Below are 22,629 nucleotides of genomic sequence, written 5' to 3'. Positions count from 1 at the left end.
TGCAGATTAATCATTTGTGCAGAGCTATTCATCTGGAAGTCCACATATTTCATCTCTTGGATCCCCATGATCGAAATCATGTTGATTCTGATGGATTGTAGCTTGACATTTCAAATTTCTTGTCAGTAATTCCTGAATAATCGATTTTTAAAAAAAATTCTTAAATTTGAACAGTTTTGTCACTACTATATATTCCATCGTGAAGATGATAATTCTAAATTCTTAACGCTCTATAAAATCCTTGTTCACTCCAGTCCTATATAATTGGCACATGGCGTGAAATGACCTACTCTGATTGCTCTGTAAGAGGTCTGAGTCGCTGAATGGATTAATTCTCATCCTTGTGCACAAAATTGGTGGGCTGATGTCTTTCTGGTGTTCCACATTACCAATTCGATGGTCTGCCTGACTTCCTCCGGTTGATGCGTAAGAGCCGTGAGGGCTTATGCAATCTTCCTGTTGCTGTGTAACAGTTTGAGGGGCTGAAAAAACCTCATATTCCTCCATCACAGGCTGGAGATACTGAACGGTCTTTCCTGCATAAGAAATCTTATAGTTTGCATCCTTCTCCAATTCCCGTGCAACAGGCTCGATGGGACTGAATGTCCTCCTGGTATCCTAGTGCACCAACTCCAGTCCCTGTCTGACCTCTTCCAGTTCCTATGTTACAAACTTGAGGAGGCTGAATAGACTGATCCTATTGCTGCATAACAGGGTACTGGTGCTGCATGGCCTATTCTGGGCCCAGAGTTATCGACTCGAGGAGCTGACTGGCCTCCTCCCGTAACTGTAAATCAGGCTCCAAGGGTTCAATAGCCTCTTCCTGTTCTGGTGTAACAGGGTCAATGTCCTTTGAGACACTACCTCCTAATAAATGTAAAAAGCTGCTGACCGAGAGAATGCCTGTACTCTGAAGCACTCTCGTCTCCATTTCTGAATTTCAGAGACGAACCATTAATATAGACATTTTCTGTATAAAATCCTGAAGCTGAAAGTAACAAAAAAGGTTCCTCACAGATATATCATATTCCTGGCTCAGCTGCTCAAAATTCATCATGACTGCCACCTCCCCCCATTAAGGACTATGACAATATCATGGTTATGATAATGGATAAATTAGAAAAGAATAGTGAAGATGATAAGTCTAAGAAAGTGAACTATATTAAACGAATAGGTTTTAAGCAAAGGGATAGTGGACAGAGAAGAAATAGGAAGGAAAATAAAGTGAAAAGAAGACAGAGTGGAAAGAAGGGCAAATTTAAAGAAATGCAGGTTTTATACAAAACTAAGAGGCAATACCTCGCGAGAACCCTAATGGTGGCCCCAGTCAAGTTAGAGGAAGAGTTAGAGGATTATTATAAAGAGAGATTATCTAACCCTAATGATAAAAATAACTTGAGAGGTTTTGCTAAATATAAAAGTCAAGGTGAGGGATCAGTAGGTGGAATTCTGACCGGTCCTGTAATGGTGGAGGACGTGAATCAAGCCGTAAAGGCGATGGACGTGAAAACCGCTGCAGGACCAGATAGGATAATGCTGAAAGTGATAATTAAGATATTCAATAAAGACAATACGGTACTTCCTAGATTATACACTATTTGGATAAAAACAGGCAAAATCCCAGATCAAATGAAGATAAATAGTTATTGATTCCGAAAGTGAGTGAGGAAGAAGGATTGAGAGATATTAATAATGGGAGGCCAATTATGCTTAGGTTATTCACAAAAATTATAGCGAATAGATTAAGTAAAGTGATAAAATTTAAACAAAAGACAGAATGGTATTATGGCTGGTGTAGCAGGATGTGAGGAAAACATTAAAATCCTGGAAAATATTATTAATGGCGCTAAAAAGAATAAAAGAGATTTAGCGGTGGTTTTTGTGGATCTAGCAAAAGCCTTCGATACAGTAGGCCATAAACTAATTATAACTGCCCTGAAAAGACTCCAGCTCCCTTTAATACTTATTACAAATTTATATGATAATAATTTAATTCAAGTGGAAGGTTTTAATTGTAAAACTGGAAAAATTAAAATTTTAAGTGATGTCAAGCAAGGGTTTCTGGATGGTGTCCATCCGTTAAAAGTATGAGAATTAAAAAACATAATAGGATATTAGAGGAATTAGTCAAGTTTGTTAGGAAGAATGGGTGGATAATTTATATAAAACCACGAATCAAAGATAATATTGGAAAACTTTGGATTGTCACCAATTCTTTTTAATATAATAATGGACCCCTTGATAAGTACCATCGAAGAAAGGAAAAAGGAATATTTTTAGGATTAGAGAGAGATAGTTTTCACTGCTCAACATTAGCGTTCGCAGATGATGTAGCTCTAATTAGTCAATCTATGATAGTATGGTTTATATTCTAAAACTTGTGGAAAATTTTTGTAACAATACGGGAATGGAAGCTAATATAAATAAAACGAAAGGATTCTACTTTACTTATAAGAATAAGACATTCATATATAACGATAAAGCAAATTGGAAGCTAAATGAAGGGAATATACAATTCATAGACCCGGGAAACACAGATAAATACCTCGGAGCTAAGATAGACTCATGGATTGGCGTAAGCCAATCATACTGGGAAAGCCAATTAAACATATGGATAGGAAATTTTAAAAAATCCCCTTTAAGATTTGTGGAAAACTTAGAACTTTTAAAAACGTATTTTATTCCTAGGTTGTATTATTATCTAGTTTTATCAGAAGTTTCAATTATTTATCTTAATAAACTAGACAACATAATTAAAAGCGCAGCTAAAGAAATTTTACACCTCCCGCAATCCATCACGGATGGAGTGTTATATGCTAAGTCCTGTGATGGTGGCCTTGCGTTAAACAGATTGTCAACCTTCATCCCAATCTCGATTTTGAGGAAGTATGGATCGCTACATAAATCCGAGGACAAAATTTTGCATGCCTCGTTTTGGTTCGAGGGTGATAGTGTGGCTGTGAAAATGTATAAATTTAGTAAATTAGAAGTGCTGGAAAATATCTGGAACTCGAATATAAATCGGCAATTGGGTGAAGACGGAATTATCGAGGAAGATAGTGAGGATGAGATGGAAGAATTTAGAAGTACAAATTATGCAAATTGGAGATCCATTGAATTACAGAGGTGGATAGCCCTCCCCTGTCAAGGGGCAGGTGTCCATTATTATAAAAAACGATATTATGTCTAACAATTGGTTGACGAAATTGCAATTTATGAAGACGTCCAAAGTTATTAATTCGATCTTGTTAAGAACAAATTTATTTCCAACACGGGCGTCGTTGTCATACGGAAGGCCGTTCAACATCAAGAATTGCAGGAGGTGTAATGATACTTCGGAGACGTTTGCACATATTTCTGGATGGTGTCCATACGTTAAAGTATGCGAATTAAAAGACATAATAGGATATTAGACGAATTAGTCAAGTTTTTTAAGAAGAATGGGTGGATAATTTATATAGAACAACGAATCAAAGATGATATTGTAAAACTTTGGATTCCGGATTTAATTTTTAAGAAGGAACATCAGATTGTCATGGTGGACGTTACTATTAGAAGGAACCTACAGATTAACTCTCTTGAGTCGGCTTGGGATGAAAAGAAAAGCAAATATAAACATCTAGAAAATGAGATAATGGACCTCACCAGAGGAGGAAATATATCTTTTAATGGTTTTGTGATAGGTTCCCGAGGGAAGTGGTTCGAGAAGAACACGGAATTAATGAAACACCTCGGTATCATGAAATTTAAATCTTTCGCTCAGAATATCACAAACCTTGTTTTATCTTTGACTCTCGAGTTGCTACGTTTTTTTCTATACTCTTAATATTCTCTATTGACAAAATTTAATAACTTTTTAATGTTAAATTTTAAATTTTAAGTATTTTAATAATGTTAATTAGCAATTTAAATAGGTTTGATTGAAATTAGTATTTTAAATTTTACACATTTTCATAATAAAATTATAGCATTTTAAGTGACATAGTAAGGGTGATGTGTAATAGTGGTGATAAATAATTCAAGTACACGCTACACACAACAGGTGATCAGTGGTAACATAGTCAAATAGTTGAAAAATCGCTGCAATTCTGATTCATCTTGTTTTATACCGTCCCCTGAAGATTATCTGGCTGTGGTTTCGCTGGATAGGGGTTTTCATTCGTCGACGACCAACGTTAAAATCTCTAAAAGGACATGATCCATCGCGTATGGTGAGTGCACAAAAGTATGGAAAATCGACACGCCCCCATTCACTGTGGAAGCTGCAATTTGTCCAGGTTAATAGGAGGCCACCTTTGACGTCAAATGAAAGATCAACTGTTAGGCCTCCGTAGCGCCTGCCTGGGTAGCGTCAAAGGGAGCATTGGCATGGGGTATCATAAACAAGGAAGGACATTCATTTGAACCAGAGCTAACCCAAAGAGGATATTGGAAAACTCTGTCGTATCTTCTCTAGCAACTGCACGAAGTTAGCTTTATATAATTGATCGAAGGCTTGGGTGATAAAAATACCTAAACCTCCTTGCGACCATCTGGAAGGGAATCAGATTCCACCCCAAGGTCGGGTACTCTAATAAGACACCAACAGGGATGGCCTCTGATTTCATAAAATTGAGAAAGAGCCAAATAAAGTAATCATTCGTATTAAACAGGACACAGATACCACTGGGTTAGTTAGAAAGAGAGGAACGCCATCTGCTTAAAGGGTGATCTTGTGCCTTCATGATCCTACCTCCATGGCAGTGATATTGGCGTCCCTCCGGATGACTTCTGCCAACGGCTCAATCATTAATGCAAATGGTAACGGTGAAAGGGGGGCAACTTTGTTGGCTGCCACTGTCAATACTAAAATTAGTGAAATCCACTAATTACCATTAGTGAAATCCGCTGCTTTCGGGTCACTATATAACACCTGGCAAAGACCCCTCCAAGACCAAACCATTCAAGGTCATAAAAGATGTACATCTACTCCATCCGGTCAAATGCTTTCTCTGCATCCAGGGAGAATCCCGAGTCTGGAATCAAACCTTGCAGGCACACTGGAACCAAATTTAGCACTCTTCTAATATTATCAGGGACCTATGGCCCCTAATAAAAAATAGTCCACTTCCACAATGACGGGCAAGATCTTTCCAAGCTTCAAAGCCGGCATTTTCGATAAAATTTTAAAGTCCATATGTGACAATGATATATGCATATACAAAGTGCAATCCTATGGGACTTTCCCTCTCTTGAGAATAAGAGAAATATTTCCTTCTCTGAGAGAGGATGGGAGGTAGTCCTGACTGTACGAATAATTGTACATATCCAACATTGGATCAGCCAACCTGTCTCTGAACTCCTTCTAAATCTCACTCCGAAAATCTATCTGGGCCGGGGGCTTTACCACTCTGAACTGGCTCACTGTTTCGTGTATCTTTCGGATTATCAGAGGGGCATTCTAAAGAGATGCCTGATCTGAAAAAACACCTGGCAGATCCAAGGTCTTTAAAAAGGACTCCATCGTCTCCAATCAGTCCTCCCAGCCCACTGACTGGAACATCCCAGAGTAGAACTTCCTGAATGCTGCATTAATCTTTTTGGGATCGCAGACGATAATAGCAGCAATCTTCTTTCAAGCCAAGATCGCCTAATATCTACCTGGTTATCACCATACTCTAATAACTTCTGTTTCGCAAAGGAAATCTCTCTCTTTGCTGTCTGGGCGAGAGGAGCATTCAGAGCAGTCCGGAGGGCTGTAATCTGCTGCAATTAAGTTACAGACAGTCTGTCAAAATATGGTATCTCAGTTGTCTTCAGCCAAACCTCAAGCAAACGATGCTGCTCTCCCTTCTGCCACTTCTGAGTCGCCAAGTAAGAAATAATCAAACCACTTGTATAGGCCATGGCAGTCTCCCAGACACCGTCGGATTACTGGCCATACACAAGTGAATGTCCCCAAAAAAATAAATTTCCCCGAAAAAATACTGAATGAATTTGCTATCCTTCAGGAGCAAAGGATCCACGTGCCAGTGCCGTGAGCCTGTTCCATCGCCACCATCCTTGACCTCTACGTACACTGCCACATGATCAGAAATGGCTATGTTCCCAATTCTACAGGTCAGCACCGAATTCAAAAAGACCAATGGGGCAAACAACACGTCAATCCTAGTAGAGCATTTATGTGGGTTAGAAAAAAAGGTGAAGTCCCTATCTTCAGGGTGAAGACATCTCACACATCCACCAACCCAGCTACCTGTTCAGGTCCACCAGCTGTCTGGGAGGTGGGGAACTACCCGCGAGACCCCTCGACATCCTATCCACCTCCGGGTCGATACGCCAGTTAAAGTCTCCCCTTAATTGTATGACTTCCCCCAAGGATCATCAACCAGGAGAGCGGATCTATTTGTAATTTGTGGGGGTGTTCTGGGGGCAATATTAATCAAGATCCCATATTCCTCTTCATGTATTAAAGCTTTAACGATCATAGACCACCCACATTCATTCTTAATTTGCTCAAACAACTGAAGTGGAAGGTCTTATGAATGAGTATAGCTACTGCTCTACTTGTTGTATTAAAGGATGAAAAAACACCTGGCTGAACCTTCCCTGCTGTAACTTTCAATGCTCCTTATCAGTCAGATGTGTTTCTTGCAGCAAGGTTACATCAACACTTTCCTTTTTAAGGCTTGAAAGTATATATTTTTCTCTTAATCAGTGAATGGCACTCTTTAACATTCCAGGTGCCCATTTAAACAAGCGGTGAGCCATAACCATCCGAAACAGCCCATGACCCACTGGGAGAAGAACCCCATTTATAGCGTGTGGAGTGAAAGCTGTAAGCAGTTCGTATAAACTCGAAAATATAAAACAAAAACAACCAAAAAAAAATCAAAACTTCTAACAACTACTTCTACCATGAACCAACATAGAACAGAAGTAAGCAGAAACTTTCCCCCTTTCCCACAGGGGACACTCATACAACCCACTAATCCCCCATGGCTCCTCCTAGCTGAAGCCGCTCCCAACCAAGACAAATAAAAGTTAAAAAAAAAATTACATTTGAGTGGGAGCAGCGGCCGAGTAAAGGCGAACCCGGGAGACTACAGCTAAGGTAAGACAGTTTGTTTCAAAATTACTTACTTGTAGCGGGCTGCGGTGATTTTTATTCTCTCTTCACAAAAAGAGCGGGAGCAGCAGAGGAAGTGACGGCAAACAGAGGGGCAGCCGGGAAGGAGAACTGTGAGTATAAATACTCACCCTTTAATCACCAACGGTCATTTGAGTGGGAGCAGCAGAAGTGAGGTTGGAGCGCATAGCTGGGCGGGAAGGTAAGTGATTAGTATGACCACCGATACTCCTGCCGACTTCGTCTGCAGGAAATGCAGTCAGATCCTGATCCTCACCGAACGAGTTAGGGAACTGGAACTGGAGTTGGATGAACTGAGGATTATTCGAGATGCTGATTGATAGAAGCTACAGGGACATAGTTACGCCGGAGAACAGAGGTAGCTGGGTAACAGTTAGAGGTGGGAAGGGGAAGAAGCAGGCAGTGCAGGGTTCCCCTGTGGTCGTTCCCCTAAATAAATAAGTATACAGCTTTGGAAACTGTTGGGGGGGACAGCGTTGCAGGTGTAAGCTGCAGTGAAGGGGTCTGTGGCTCTGAGACTCAGAAGGGAAAGGGGAAGAGGAGGAGAGCGCTAGTTATAGGGGACTCTCTAGTTAGAGGGACGGACAGGCGGTTCTGTGGACATGGGCGAGACTCACGGATGGTTTGTTGCCTCCTGGGTGCTAGGGTCCGAGACGTCTCAGACCGTGTCTTCAGAATCCTTAAGGGGGAGGGTGTGCAGCCAGAAGTCGTGGAACACATTGGCGCCAACGACATAGGTAGGAAGAGGGGTGGGGAGGTCATTCAAGAGCTCAAGGAGTTAGGCTGGAAGCTAAAAGCTAGGACAGACAGAGTCGTCATCTCTGGGTTGTTGCCGGTGCCACGTGACAGTGAGGCAAAGAATAGGGAGAGAGTGCAGTTGAACACGTGGCTGCAAGGCTGGTGTAGGAGGGAGGGCTTCAGATATTTGGACAATTGGACTGCATTCTGGGGACAAACACACAAAAACACAGACACAAAAACACGGACACACACACACAAGTATGCGCACAAACACAGACAAATGCGTGTACCATAGACCATAAATAATTATGATGGACCGTAATTATTTATGACCGTAAACAATTAGAATAGAATAAAAGGCCATTTGGCCCATCCAGTCTACTGAGCTATTGATCATGGCTGACATGCTTTTCAAGCCAATTCTCCTGCCTTCTCACAAGCCTTGATTGTTGCGTAGTTTATCTAGTTATATCCTAAAGATGCTAATGTGTCCGTGTGTCCGTGTGGGAAAGCTCTGTAAATGCTGTCACCTGCTCTCGGATGTTAGAAAGGAAATCTCTGCAGGGTCAACACAGTTGTATTTCCCGTTCCCAAAATACTGAGGCTGGTGCCAGGTGATCTGTACGGTTTTATCATTTAAGATCCCGGAACAGTTTGATACAAAAGAATGTCTTGCTTGTCCGTTTCCGAGACCATTGAAGAGTGTTTCACATCTGTGTGTCTGGAGTCACGTTTAGGCCAGACCAGGAAAGCACGGGAGATTCACTTCCTGAAAGGACATTGAGGAAGGAAATTGGTGTTTACAATCGACATTGGCTACAAGGTCACTGTTAATGACTCCAGGTTTTACATCTCGATATTTTATTAATTATAACGACCACCAGCTGCCACAGCATTAGTCTGGATTGGATTAGGAATCCAGTGACTTTTCCACAACAACACCATCTCCACATGGGGACCACACTGAGCTGGTTACTTATGTGCTGCTTGACAGCTCTGTTAAAAAGAACTCCCACCAAAATGACTATCGTGACGGGACTCAGGGCGTCGTAAATGGTTAGACTGTACTTATTCCCTTGTTATGGGATTGGAAATAGTTGAGTAAATTTCCACATTGCCAGGGAGATGTCAGAGTTGGAGCTGGAATAAAACCGCTTCCCCAGGCTCACGTCTTGTTGTGCAGCACAAGTCTTCAGTCCTATTGCTGGGATGGTGTTAGGGCCCATTACCTTTGTCTTATTTACTGCGTTCAGCTGTTTCTTCGTGTCGCATACAGCAAATCAGTTGATGAAAGACTGGCATCAGTGATTCTGCGGACAGCATGGCGAGGGTGAGGTGGATCATTAACTCAACACTTCTGGCTGAGGACGGTGCAGATACTACAACCATGTCTTTTACACTGATGTACAGAGCTGTCCCATTATTTAGGATGGCGATATTTATGGAGTCCGCTCCTCCAGTGAGTTGTTTAATAGTCCATCGACATTTATGTCTGGATGTGGCAGCACTGCAGAACTTCGATCTGATCTGTTAGTACGGGGATCATTTCGCCCTCTGTATCAAATGTAAGTCCTGCTGTTTCGAATGTAACCAGTCATCAGGTTGTCATCTGGTTTAGGTACACATAGTTCCGGGCCCTATCATGTTCACCCACACTCAGCGCTGAACTATAGATCAGCTTGATGGTAATGGTAGGCTGAGGGATTATCCTGAGGAAAATGTTACAGATTGTAGTTGAATACAATTCTGCTGCTGCTGTGATTCTACCGCACCACATGAATGCCCACTTTGAGCTCCAAAATGTTCACTTCAATTCTACTGACTGTGCCCCAGTTCACATCAAGACCCATTCATCCATCAGCTATGTAATCAGTGTCTTAACCTGGTTTCTGATGTGGTAACACTTCCATTTTCCTATTCTCATTCTGCTGAGGGTCTCTCCCAGGTGTCACGCCTCCAATTTGTTACTTTACTCAAATCCCTTCACATACGCATCTGAATCTTTTCCATTCGCCCAATGCCATCTTCCGTGTTTGATGTGAATGTGTTCCCCTCTGCTTCTCTCCCTGACCGTGATTAAGAACTCTGCAATGTCAGAGATGTCAGCCTTATGTAGATTCACATCAAGACATTTGTGCACCTTGCATTATCAGTCACTTCCCTATGCATGGCGTTCGTGTTAGGCAAGGCGTTTGAGCAGCTTTAACACATGCCTGTGGAACTTGTTGAAAAACAGACATTGCTGACGAAACTCAGCAGGTCTGGCAGCATCTCCTGCATTGAAAGCAGAGTTAATCTTCCTGGGCCAGTGAGCCTTCTACAAAGCTCCCATTTTCTCCAGCAATTTTTGCATTTTCATTTCCAGTATCCATAGTTAATTGTTTCATTGAAAATTTGTTCTGAGCCCATTTCATTTCTAGAGAAACTCAACAGGTCTGGCATCATCTGCAGAGACAGAGAAACAGAGTTAGCATTTCAAGTCCAGTATGACACTTCTTCAGAACTGAACAGGATTGGAAAATGAGCTTTATAATCCATTGACCGATGCGAGGAGTAGGTTGACGGGTAAAAGAGGGTGTGGCAAAAGACAAACATGCTTTTAATAGTGACGAATGAGAAGATCATGTGAAGTAGCTTAATAATTAAAAGGCGAATGGGGAAAAGGGGTTCTCTCTATTGAGTGAACGATAAAGAAGATTCAACCACACAAGGTAATAGGGAGGCCAGGAGGGAGAATATACGGAAACTAGAGAACAGTTATAATGGGGTCAGACTGTGAAGTTGTGAAATTGTACATTAACTCCTACAGGATGTAACGTACGAAAGTGTAAAGTGAGTTGTAACTCGAGCTTGGGTTGTGCTTCCTTGGAACATTTCAGCAGTCCAGGGCCATAATGTTAGCATGAGAGCAAGGTAGGTTATTGAAATGGTAAGCAATGAGAAGGTCAAGGTTATTTCCACAGACAGAGTGGGAGTGTTACTCAGAGCAATCTCTGCTTGGTATCGCCAATATAGAGAGACTGCATTGTGAGCAGCAATGATAGGAGACCAGATTGAAAGTTTACAAGTGAAATGCTGCTTCACCTGGAAGGTCTGTTTGGTTCCTTGGACAGTGAGGAGGGAAGAGGTGAATGAGCAAGTTTTGCCGCTTCTGCAGTTGCATGGGAAGGTGCCATGGGGGAGTGGGGAAGTGTTTTGGGTGATGGAGTGGACAGAGAGGGAACGGTTCCTGTGAAATACTGACAGTGGGCGGGAGAGGAATATGTGTTTGATGGTGCTGTCCTGTTGGAGATGGTGGAAATGGTGTAAGATGATTATGTGAATGTGGATTCTAGTACAGGAAGAAGTGTGGAAAAGGAGGAATCTATCATTGTTCTGGGATGGAGGGGACGGATTGATAGCAAAACCGTGGGAGATGGACAGTGACAGCTGAAGGCCCTGTCCACCAGAGTTTGGGGATTTCTGGTTTGAAGGAAAATGAGGTCAGGTCAGAGGCAGCTCACAGGAATGTGGCATTATCAAACAAAAATAACAGATATCGAGAAACTTGGAGAATGGAGTCAGCCTCCGCTCATCATGTGTTCAGCCACATGCAGAAGTTCCTCCTGAATGATTAAAAAGAACCAGGCATCGAAATTGAGGATTTCTGCCTCACATCTGGTCTGAAGCGGAATGTGAAAAGAGACCCAGAGGAAGGCCAGTGAGTACACATGAGCAGACATTCAAGCAGACATCCCAAACCGCTCAGTAATTATTGTTTCTGTTCAAAAAGAAGGACTCGATAAGCAGATGAACCACCCATGGTTAACAAAAGCTCTCAAGGATACTATTGATGAGCATTAGTGGAGAGCCAGATTTATAATGTTTATTTCAGGGACCATAAGCTGATGTTAGGCATGAATTTCAGTTGTGCTTCCTGATTTACCCCGCAGAAAACACTGCCATTGCTGTTCCATCCTCTTCCCTGCTCGTCTCCCCTTCCTGATTGCATGTTCTTTCTCTCAAATTACAGAGTACATTCTCTCACATTATGGTCCCTAACCACTTCACCTGAAACTCTTTAATCACGTCTACCTACTCTGCTGTAGCATCAAGCTGCGTTTTGTGCTGCCACTTTGCTCTGGTCTCAGTGTGGCTTGTCCTCTCCATTCATGCTCTTTTACACCTCCCACTCACATCTCATTCTGGAAAGTTTCCTTCTTGGAGTAAATCTTATTGAAAACACCTCACCCCCTTTGCACTGAATTCACACTGTGATCCAACTTTCAAAAAGTATACTCAGCCTTCATCTCACTGGGCTAAAGGTAGATGCTGACAGTGTGGTACAAGAATTCCCCTTATATGGTTCTGGCCAGAGATGCGCTTTCACTGTAGAGATTATCACACGATTTGGCCAAAGCAATTCAGGTGTTTGACATCTTATTGGTGCTCGTAAGAGTTTTCAGCTGCCTTAGTATTGTAACATGGAGAAAAACAAATCACAGTATGAAGCTTGGGCTGAGTGTTATTTACCTGCAATTTGAATACTGTCTCAAATTTGCAGTGCTTATCTTTAAATGCTTGTTCATGAAGTTATGTCAGATAGCGCATAGGAGGTTGAGGGATGACATTGTAGTAGTTTATATAATCATGAGAGGTTTGAATTGAGTGACCAGCCAAGGTCTTTTTCCACGGGATGGGAAAGTTCAACCATAGAAGACATAGGTTTAAGGTGAAAGAGGGAAGATTTGAAAAGGACGAAGGATCAATGTTTTCACACAGTGTTTAATGTGTGTATATGGAATGAGCTGTCAGAGGAAGAGTGGGAGGTGCATGTACAGCTACAACATAGTTTCAGAACAAAGGAATTTGTATACCTTGCGTATTCGTTCACTTCCCGGTGTATGGCGCTCCATGTTGAACAGGGCGTGTGAGCAGCTTTGATACACATGTTTGAAACTTGTTCAAAAGCAGAAATTGCTGACGACACTGACAGGTCTGACAGCATCTGTGGAGTGAAAGCAGAGTTAATCTTTTGGGTTCTGTGACTGTTCCTCAAAGCACCCAGTAAGTCCAACAATTTTTGTTTTTGTTTCAGATTTCCTCTATCCAATTATCTTTGCTCTATTCAAAATGTATTCTGTAACTTTTCATTTTTGAAGAAACTCAGGGGTCTGGCAACATCTGCAGAGACAGAGAAACAATGAATGTTTCAAGTCCAGTGCAAGTCTTCTTCAGACGTGTCAAGGATTGGAAAGTGAGCGTTTTAGTATCTTGGCAGAGGTGGGAAAGAGTGTTGGGAGGCCCAGTGTGAAAGACAAATGGGCTTGAAATTGTGGTGAAAGAGACACAGATATATAATGGGTGTAAATTAATGTGTAAATATTAGAAATTGATTTTGTCTGTTGAATGCAACATAAACGAGACACGGAGCCCAGGAGGGAGAGTGCAGGGAAAGTAGAGAACAGCGATAATGGGTTCAGGCTATGAATTTATGGAATTTAATATTAACTCCTACAGACTGTAACGTCCCAAAGTGTAAAGTGAGATTTTACTCGAGCTTGGGTTGTGCTTCATTGGAACATTGCAGCAACCTGCATTTTCTTAGAATCCCTACAGTGTGAAAACAGACCCTTCAGCCCAACAGGTTTATACTGACCCTCGAAAGAGTATGCGAACCTATCCCATTCTCTACACTAATACCATACATACACCTTGGACTATTGCACCTAACATCAACATCCCTGAACACAATTCAGCATGACCAGTTCACCTAACCTGCACAACTTTGAACTGTGACAGGAAACTAGAACACCCAGACGAAATCGAACCCAGTTCTCTGATACTGTGAGGCAACAGTGCAAACCATTGAGCCACCGTGCCATCCAGGACCGAAATATTATAAGGCCACAAGACTATACGAGCAGAAATGAAGCCAATCGGACCATCAAGTCTGCTCCGACATTCGCTCACGACTGACAGATTTTCAACCCCATTTTCTTGCTTCCTCTCAATAATCTTTGATCCCCTTGTCAATCAAAACTTCTGTGTCTGTTTTAAATATATTAAATAGAACATAGAATATAGAACATAGAAAAGTACAGCACAGAACAAGCCCTTTGGGCCACGATGTTGTCCCGAGATTTAATCCTAATGTAAAATTAGTAATTTTACCTATGCACCCCTCAACTCACTGCTATCCACGTGTATGTCCAGCAGTCGCTTATATGTCCCCAATGACTTTGCTTCCACCAACAGAGCTGGCAATGCATCCATGCATTCACAAATCTGCATAAAGAACCTACCTCTGACGTCTGCCTTTTACCTTCCTCCTAATATCTTCAAACTATGACTTCTCGTACTCGTCAATCCTACCCTGGAGAAAAGTCTCTGGGTATTAACACTATCTATTCCTCTCATTATTTTGAACACCTCGATCAGCTCTCCTTTCTCCTCCTTGTCTCCAGAGAGAAAGATCCAAGCTTGTTCAACCTTTCTTCATAAAGCAAGCCCTCCAATCCAGGCAGCATCCTGGTAAACCTTCTTTGCACCCTCTCCAAAGCCTCTGAGTTTCCAAAAGCAGGGCGTCCACAACTGGACACAATATTCCAAGTGTGGTTTCACCAGGACTTGTAGAACTGCAGCAAAACCTCACGGCTCTTAAACTCGATCCTCTATTAATGAAAGCCAAAACACCATATGCTTTCTTGACACCCTATCCACTTGGGTGGCAACTTTGAGGGATCTATGCACTTGCGCACCCAGATCCCTCTGTTCCTCCACACTGTCAAGAATCCTGTCTAATGCTATATTCAGGATTCGAATTTGACCTTCCAAAATGCATCACTTTGCATTTATCCAGGTTGAACTCCATCTGCCATTTCTCAGCCCAGCTCTGCATCCTGTACATGTCGAGCTGCAGCCTACAGTAGCCCTCTACACTATCGACGTCACCTCCAATCTTTGTGTCATCAGCAAAGTTACTAACCCACACCATAACCTCCTCATCCAAGTCATTTAATAAAACTACAAAGAGCAGAGGCCCAAGAACACAGCCCTGTGAGTACCCTCTCAACACAGTCCTCCAAGCAGAATACTTTCTATCTACAACCACTGTCTGCCTTCTGCCAACCAGCCAATTCTGAATCCAGATAACCAAATCTCCCTGTATCTCATACTTCCTGACTTTATGAATGAGCCATCCATGGGGAACCCTATTCAAATACCTTGCTGAAATCCACATGCACCACATCCACTGGTCGACCATCGTCGACCTGTCTTTACACCTCCTCAAAGAAATCAATAAGATTTGAGGCATTACCTGCCCCTCATGAAGCCATGCTGACTGCCTTTAATCACACAATGCTTTGGCAAATAGTAATAAATCCTATCCCTCAGAATTTTTTTCCAAACTTTGCTGACCGCAGACGTAAGACTGACTGGTCTCTAATTGCCGGGGATTTCCCTATTACCCTTCTTGAAATAAGGAACAACATTCGCCTCCTACCAATCCTCTGGTACGACTCCTGTGAAGAGTGAGAAGGCAAATATCCTCACCAGCGGCTTAGCAACCTCCTTTCTTGCTTCCCGGAGCAGTCTAGGATAAATCTGATCTGGCCCTGGAGATATATCCATCTTAATGTTTTCCAAAGTTGCGAGCACATCAACTTCTTCAATCTTGATCTGGTCAGGACTGATCTGTCCCAGCTCCTCTACGTTTCATTTAAAACAAGTTCCCTTTCCTTGGTGAAACTCGATGCAAACCAACCATTTAGCGCTTCACCTGTCTGCTCAGACTGCACACATAAGTTCCCTACGCTAATCCTGGTCGGCCCTATCTCCTCCCTGGTCATTCTCTTATTCATCACGTATGAGTAAAATGCCTTTGGGTTCTCCCTAATCCTTCTTGCCAAGCCTTTTTCGTGCCCCATCATGGCTCACCTCAATCCATTTCTGAGCTCCTTTCGAGCAAACGTGTAATCCTCTAAAGCTGTGCTAGATCCTTGCTTCCTCAATCTAACATAAGCTGCCTGCTTCCTCTGTTCTCGTCATCCAAGGTTCCTTAATCTTACCCCTTCTTACCTGTCTCAGAGGAACAAATTTGTTATCACTCGCAACAACTACTCCTTAAACAGTCTCCACCTGTCTGCTGTGCCCTTTCTGTGTTACAATTGCTTCCAGTCTGTACTTCCCAATTCCTGTCTGATAGCATCCTAATTTCCTTTTCCACAATTAAATAACTTCCCTCGGAAACTGTCCTTTCACTCTCCCAGGCTATGCTACATTTGAGGCAGTTGTGATCACTTTCACCAAAGTGCTCTCCCACCGTTAGTTCTGACACCTGTCCTGGCTCATTGCCGAGGACCAAAACCAAAATGGCCTCTCCCCTCATCGGTCTGTCTCCATACTGAGCAAGGACACCGTCTTGAACACAACTGACAAAAACGGCTTCATCCACACCATCTGCACCTTAGGAGGTTCCAGTTGATATTGTTCGAGGAGAAAGTGAGGTCTGCAGACGCTGGTGATCAAAGCTGAAACTTTATTGCTGGAACAGCACAGCAGGTCAGGCAGCATCTAGGGAACAGAAGATTCGACGTTTCGGGCACATGCCCTTCTTCAGGAATCTGAAGAAGGGCATGTGCCCGAAACGTCGAATCTTCTGTTCCCTAGATGCTGCCTGACCTGCTGTGCTGTTCCAGCAATAAAGTTTCAGCTCCAGTTGATATTGGAAAAGTTGAAATCACTCCTAACAATAACCCTGCTACTTTTGCATTTTTCTGGAATCTGCCCGCCTATGAGATCTTCAATCTCTCTACTGCTGTTAGATGGTCTGTAGAAAACCCCCAAATGCGGTGACTGTTCCCTTGCTGTTCCTAACTTCCACCCATACTGACTCAGTAGACAAACCTTCCTCAACAACCTTCATTTCTGTAGCTGTGACGCACTCTTTGATGGTCAATGCTACATCCCCTCCACATTTGCCACCCACCCTATTCTTTTTTAGATTAGATTAATTACTTGCAGAGTGGAAACAGGCCCTTCGGCCCAACAAGTCCACAACAACCTTCCACAGAGCAACCCGCCCAGAACTATTCCCCTACATTTACCCCTTCAACTAACACTACGGGCAATTTAGCATGGCCAATTCATCTAATCTGCACATCTTTGGATCATGGGAGGAAACCCACGGGGGAAATTTGCAAACTTTGCATAGTTAGTTCCCTGACGTGGGAATTGAACCCGGGTCGCTGGTGCTGTGAGGCAACAGTGCTAGCCACTGTACCACCGTGCTGCCCTGAAACATTTTTAAACGTTCTAAACCCTGGAAAATCATGCAGCCATCCCTGCCCCTGTGAAACCTACATCTCCGATATGGACATGACATCGTAGCCCCAAGTACTGATCCATGCTCGAAGTTCGTTACTCTTATTTAGATTAGATTACATTACATTACATAACAGTGTGGAAACAGGCCCTTCGGCCCAACAAGTCCACACCGACGCGCAACACACCCATACCCCTACATTTACCCCTTACCTAACACTATGGGCAATTTAGCATGACCAATTCACCTGACCTGCACATCTTTGGACTGTGGGAGGAAACCGGAGCACCCGGAGGAAACCCACGCAGACACGGGGAGAACGTGCAAACTCCACACAGTCAGTCGCCTGAGGCGGGAATTGAACCCGGGTCTCTGGCGCTGTGAGGCAACAGTGCTAACCACTGTGTCGCCGTGCCACCCACTAATGCAAGGAATTTCGGACATTCCTTGCATTAAAGCAGACGTAGTTTAACCGATCCCTTTGTTTCATCGCGTGAGAAACCTTCCTGATAGATTCAATATATCCTGTTACTGTCCCGTCTGCAACTAACCCCCTCTCAGACATGCGGTCTTATTTCTACCCCCCCGCTAAACTCGTTTAAACCAGCCAGTATCACACCAGCAAACCTCCCAGACAGGCCATTTGTGCCCCTCCAGTTCAGGTGCAACCCATTCTTCATGTACAGGTCCCACCTTACCCAGAAGGTATCCCGATGGTCTAGATACCGGAAGCCCTCCCTCCTGCACCAGCCTCGCAGCCACGTGTAAAGCTGCATTTGCCGACTGTTCCTCATCTCACTCGCTCGTGGCACTGGTAGCAAACCTGAGATCACTACTCTATTCGCCCTGCTCTTCAGCTTCCAAACTAACTCTCTGTAGTCACTTTTCAGATCCTCAGTCCCTTTCCAGGCTATACCGTTGCTGCCAAATGATTTGGTTTCCACAGCCTTCTGTGGTAAGGAATTCCACAATTTCACCACTCTCTGGCTAAAGACGTTTCATCCTATCTCCGTTCTAATGGGGTTTCCCTTTGCTATAAGCCTGCGTCCTCCTGCCAGTGCAAACGTCCTCCCAGTTTTGTCTGTATCCAGGTCATTCAGTATTCTGTATGTTTCAATTGGATCCCCCCTCATCCTTCTAATCTTCATCGAGTATAAACCCCGAGTTCTCGAACGTTCCTTATGTGTTAAGCTTTTCATTTCTGGTGAACCTTCTCTTGACACACACCAAGACTAATACATCCTTCCTGAGGTGTGAGGCACGAAATACTGGAAATACTGGTCTGACCAAAGCCTTAGAAAGCCTCGGAATCCCCACCATTATATCCTAGTCCTCTCGAGATGAATGACAACATTGTATTTACCTTAACTACTGACTCAACCTGAAAGTTTATCTCAGGCGAATCCTGCGCTTGGAATCCCAAGTCCCTTTGTTACTCAGATTTCTGAATTATTTTCCCATTTAGTAAGTAGTCCATGCCTGTATTCTTCATACCAAAGTGCATGAACTCACACTCTCCCACATTGTATTCCATCTGCTACTCATTTTCCCACTCTCCTAAACTGTCGAAATCTTTCTGCAGGCTCCCTGCCTCCTCAATATTACATGCCCCCCCACCTGTCTTTACATCATCTGCAAACGTAGTCAGAATGCCTTCTGTCCCGCCACTCAGATCATTAACCTATAAAGTGAAATGTTGTGGTCCCAACACTGACTCTTGTGGAATACTGCTAGCCACCTGCTGCCGTCCTGAGAGGGACAATTTTATCTTCACTCTGCATCCTGCCAGAGAGCCAACCATTTATCCATCCTAGTACCTGGCCTCTGACATCATGGGTCCTTATCTTACTCTGCAGCCTCCTGTGGAGTACCATATCAGAGGCCTTCTGGAAGTTCAGATAGGTAACTGTCTCTGGTCCATCCCGTCGTTACCTCCTCAAAGAATTTTCATTATCTTGAGAGCAATGTAGGTTATTGAAATGGGGAGCAATCAGAAGGCCAGGGTCATTCTTACAGACAGAGTGGAGATGTTCCTCAAAACAGTTTCTGTTTGGCTCACTAATGTAACGGAGACTGCATTGTCAGCAGCAATGACAGGAAACTGGATTGAAAGAGTACAACTGAAATGCTACTTCACATGGAAGGTGTGTTTAGGGCTTGGACAGTGAGGAGGGAAGAGGTGAATGGGTAAATGTTGCAGCTTCTGCATTTACATGGGAATGTGCCAAGGGGGTGTGGGAAAGTGTTCGGGGTGATGGAGGGTGCTACAGAAGGAATGGTACCTGTGCAATACTGACAGTGGACGGGAGGGGAAGATGTGTTTGATGGTGCTGTCCTGCTGGAGGTGGTGGAAGTAGCGGAAGATGATTCTGTGAATGTAGATTCTAAGGAGTAGGAAGTGAGGACAAGGGGAGATATATCATTGTTCTAGGAAGGAGGGGACGGAGTGAGGGCAGAAGTGAGGGAGATGGGACAGACACAGCTGAAAGCTCAGTCCATCAGAGTGAGGGGATTTCTCGTTTGAGAGAAAACGATGACATGGAGGAAGCTTCCCAAAGGAATGTAGCATCATCGAACAAAAATGACAGAGGCACGGAAACTGGGAGAACGGTGTCAACCTCAGCTGATCATGTCTTCAGGCACATACGTAGGTTCCCACTGAATGATTGAAAGTAGCTAGGCATTTCAAATGCAGATTTATGTCATATATCTGGTCAAATACGGAGTGTAAAAATAAATACAGGTGAAGGTCAGCCGATGTGTGTGTGGGGGGGAGGGGGGGTGGGGAGGGAGGGGTGATATTTAAGCACGTACTGCTTAATAACACTCAGTAATGATTGACTCTGGTCAAAAAGGAAATGATATGAAGATGTGAAGATGAACCACCTATGATGCACAAAGGAAGTGAAGGATACTAATCAATCACAAATTAAAGAATTCAGATTGGTGAACTCCAGCGTCGGCCAAATTTGGGAAGTTTACTTTTGGAACCAGAAGCAGATTGTATAAAACAAAATACAAAGAAAAACATTCCAAAACTGGCAAGAATTATGAAAAGAAAGTAACCGTAAGAGTTTTCTCATATCGAATAAAACACGCTCAGAATGTGTGTTTGACCCTTGGAGTAAAGGAAGGAAAGAATATGTGGGACACCTGGAGGATGTGACTGGGGAACTGGTTTCAGGGAACAGGCAGAGAATTTAAAACAGTATTTTACATCGTTCCTCACAGGGGAAGGCACAAAGAATTTCAACATTATAAACAAAATTGTAGTCAGATGGAAGTTTTGCATTGTTTGTAACAAAACGAACAAGTGGTTACAGAGCGACTGGTGGCACTATGTGAAATATTCCATTACTCTCGGGATTACAGGAGTGTTCCAGTGAAACTGGCGAAACACCAATGTGGCGCCTGTCTTCAAGAAGAGAGTGAGTCTTCAAGTGTTTAGGTGCTCCCATTGTCTGAATTGTGGAGCATATTTGAGAGACTTAATGGCCTCATGATGCACTTTCATCCTGAGTGATTTAAAGCAAAGGAAAACTCTGCTCCTTCCTCTGATGCGTTACATACTGCGGGATGAATATTTTGCTAAAGTAGAATTAATTTGAAAATTATCTAGAACATTGTACAAACGACATCATCCAGAGAATTCTAGAAACAGCACTCATAAGAACATTTTATAACCATGTGGGGGTATTGCATAGGTGAGAGAGAGAGAAGGTTCTGTTTTGCAGTGGTGAGAGTGATGGAGCCTTATGCTGGGGAAGGCGCTAACAGATGTACAGTGAGTGTGAGAGAGTAGAGAGAATACGGTGACCCTTATCCTGACATAGCGGAGAAGGTTATTGATGCTTTTCCTGTATTGTTGGACATTTCTTCGGACCGCAGATACTGCACTGAGCTGGGTAGTGTGCTCAGACCATGCTCGGTTGGTCTGGTGGTGCGGCTCCCTCGGGGAAGAGAATGGTCCCTCTCTGTACTAGATCATTCACCAGGACCTCCGTGCTCCTGTCGCCAAGCTGCGGTGTAACTTCCTCTTATCTGCCATGCTATGGTAAACTATGCAGCACAGCTCCAAACTGAGAAAGGCTCAACCATGTACCCGTTGGCCTTTTAATGATGGCAGCAGTTCCAGGGATCACTGAATATCCAGGGGTATCCTGGAGATGCTGTGTACCTCCAGCCATGATGCGTGGGAGAATCGGGCTGGCATTGAATGAGAGGGACACCATAGGGTGGGGTGGATAGTTAATGAGGTGAGTTGGATAAGGTAATACCAGGAAACGAGCTCTGCCTCTTGCGGACATTCCTACTGTCACACTCAATGAAAATGGCACTGAGACAAATTATTGTTCGATTCAGCCCAATGAGTTGAAGACTCTGCTGATCCTCCTGCCAGTTAAAACGCTGCAGGACAATTGCTTATCTAAAACTCTTCTTCAGCTTAACTTACACCAGTATGCTGCTCACCCATCATTCCTAGAAACAATGGCCTATATTGCAAGATACCATCGAAATGTTTTCATTTCATAATTTTTAAACTTACCAACAGATCCTTCTCTAAAATTCTCTCTCGATATCCCCCTCTCTTTTAACCAAGCTCTTCCCGTTTGTTGGTATTTAAACTGATTACCCCGCCATCTCTCTCTGGCAGTGAGTTTCACTTCCACAGCACTCCGGTGTCATGCCACAATGTAGATATGGAGCTGCATTTGGAGGGGAGCTGCACATCCTGGCACTTCCAGCATGAGCTGCAAGTTTCCAGCATGGCAGCCCAGCAATTCCTATACTGTTAAAACACAGCAGAATCATCGAGGTTGTGAAGAGAAAGAATTATCTCTCTCCCTCACCTCTATGTTTACAACTGGAGATTTACCATAAGCTCAATAATCAGCGATATCAAAATCCCAGCCACACCAAGTATTATTGTGGTATATCAGAGTTTCCGTGAAATGGGTTAACTGGAGCTGTGATCTAACACAGTATTACTCAGCAGTGCAGCGATTGATGTACACAGCTGTATATGCTGGGAAGGTAACTGCTCCAGATTAATAGGTACATTCACTGCTATTCACTGCACAGCTCCCCATGTTGCACAGATATCAAGTTCATTTGTATAGAAAAATGCCTTTGTGTTTGCCCAGCGCACTGTGCTAAACAGATCATCTAATCCAAGTTTATAGATCAGTGCACTGTTGGACGCATATGCAGTGAACTGGTGAGCTCGAAACAGTGTTCGATCCTGGACGGATTCCTGAGCATTACACTAGCCTGGCCTACGCAGTGCTTCATGCTGAGCAGATATCTCATCTGGGCTTTTCTGTGTCCAGGCTGGATCTGAGAGTTGGATTGAGTATCCAATATAATTCCTAACATGATTATCACTCTTCCAGCATGGACTATGCCGCTCGGAAATGTGAGGTGCTGTGTTTGAGATAGAATTTACTTTGTC

Source organism: Chiloscyllium plagiosum, unplaced genomic scaffold (genome assembly GCF_037043375.1).
Source record: "Chiloscyllium plagiosum isolate Xiang-an unplaced genomic scaffold, Cpla_swu_hap1 HiC_scaffold_21, whole genome shotgun sequence".
NCBI classification, from domain to species: Eukaryota; Metazoa; Chordata; class Chondrichthyes; order Orectolobiformes; family Hemiscylliidae; genus Chiloscyllium; species Chiloscyllium plagiosum.
Note: the sequence above shows the minus strand (reverse complement) of the source record.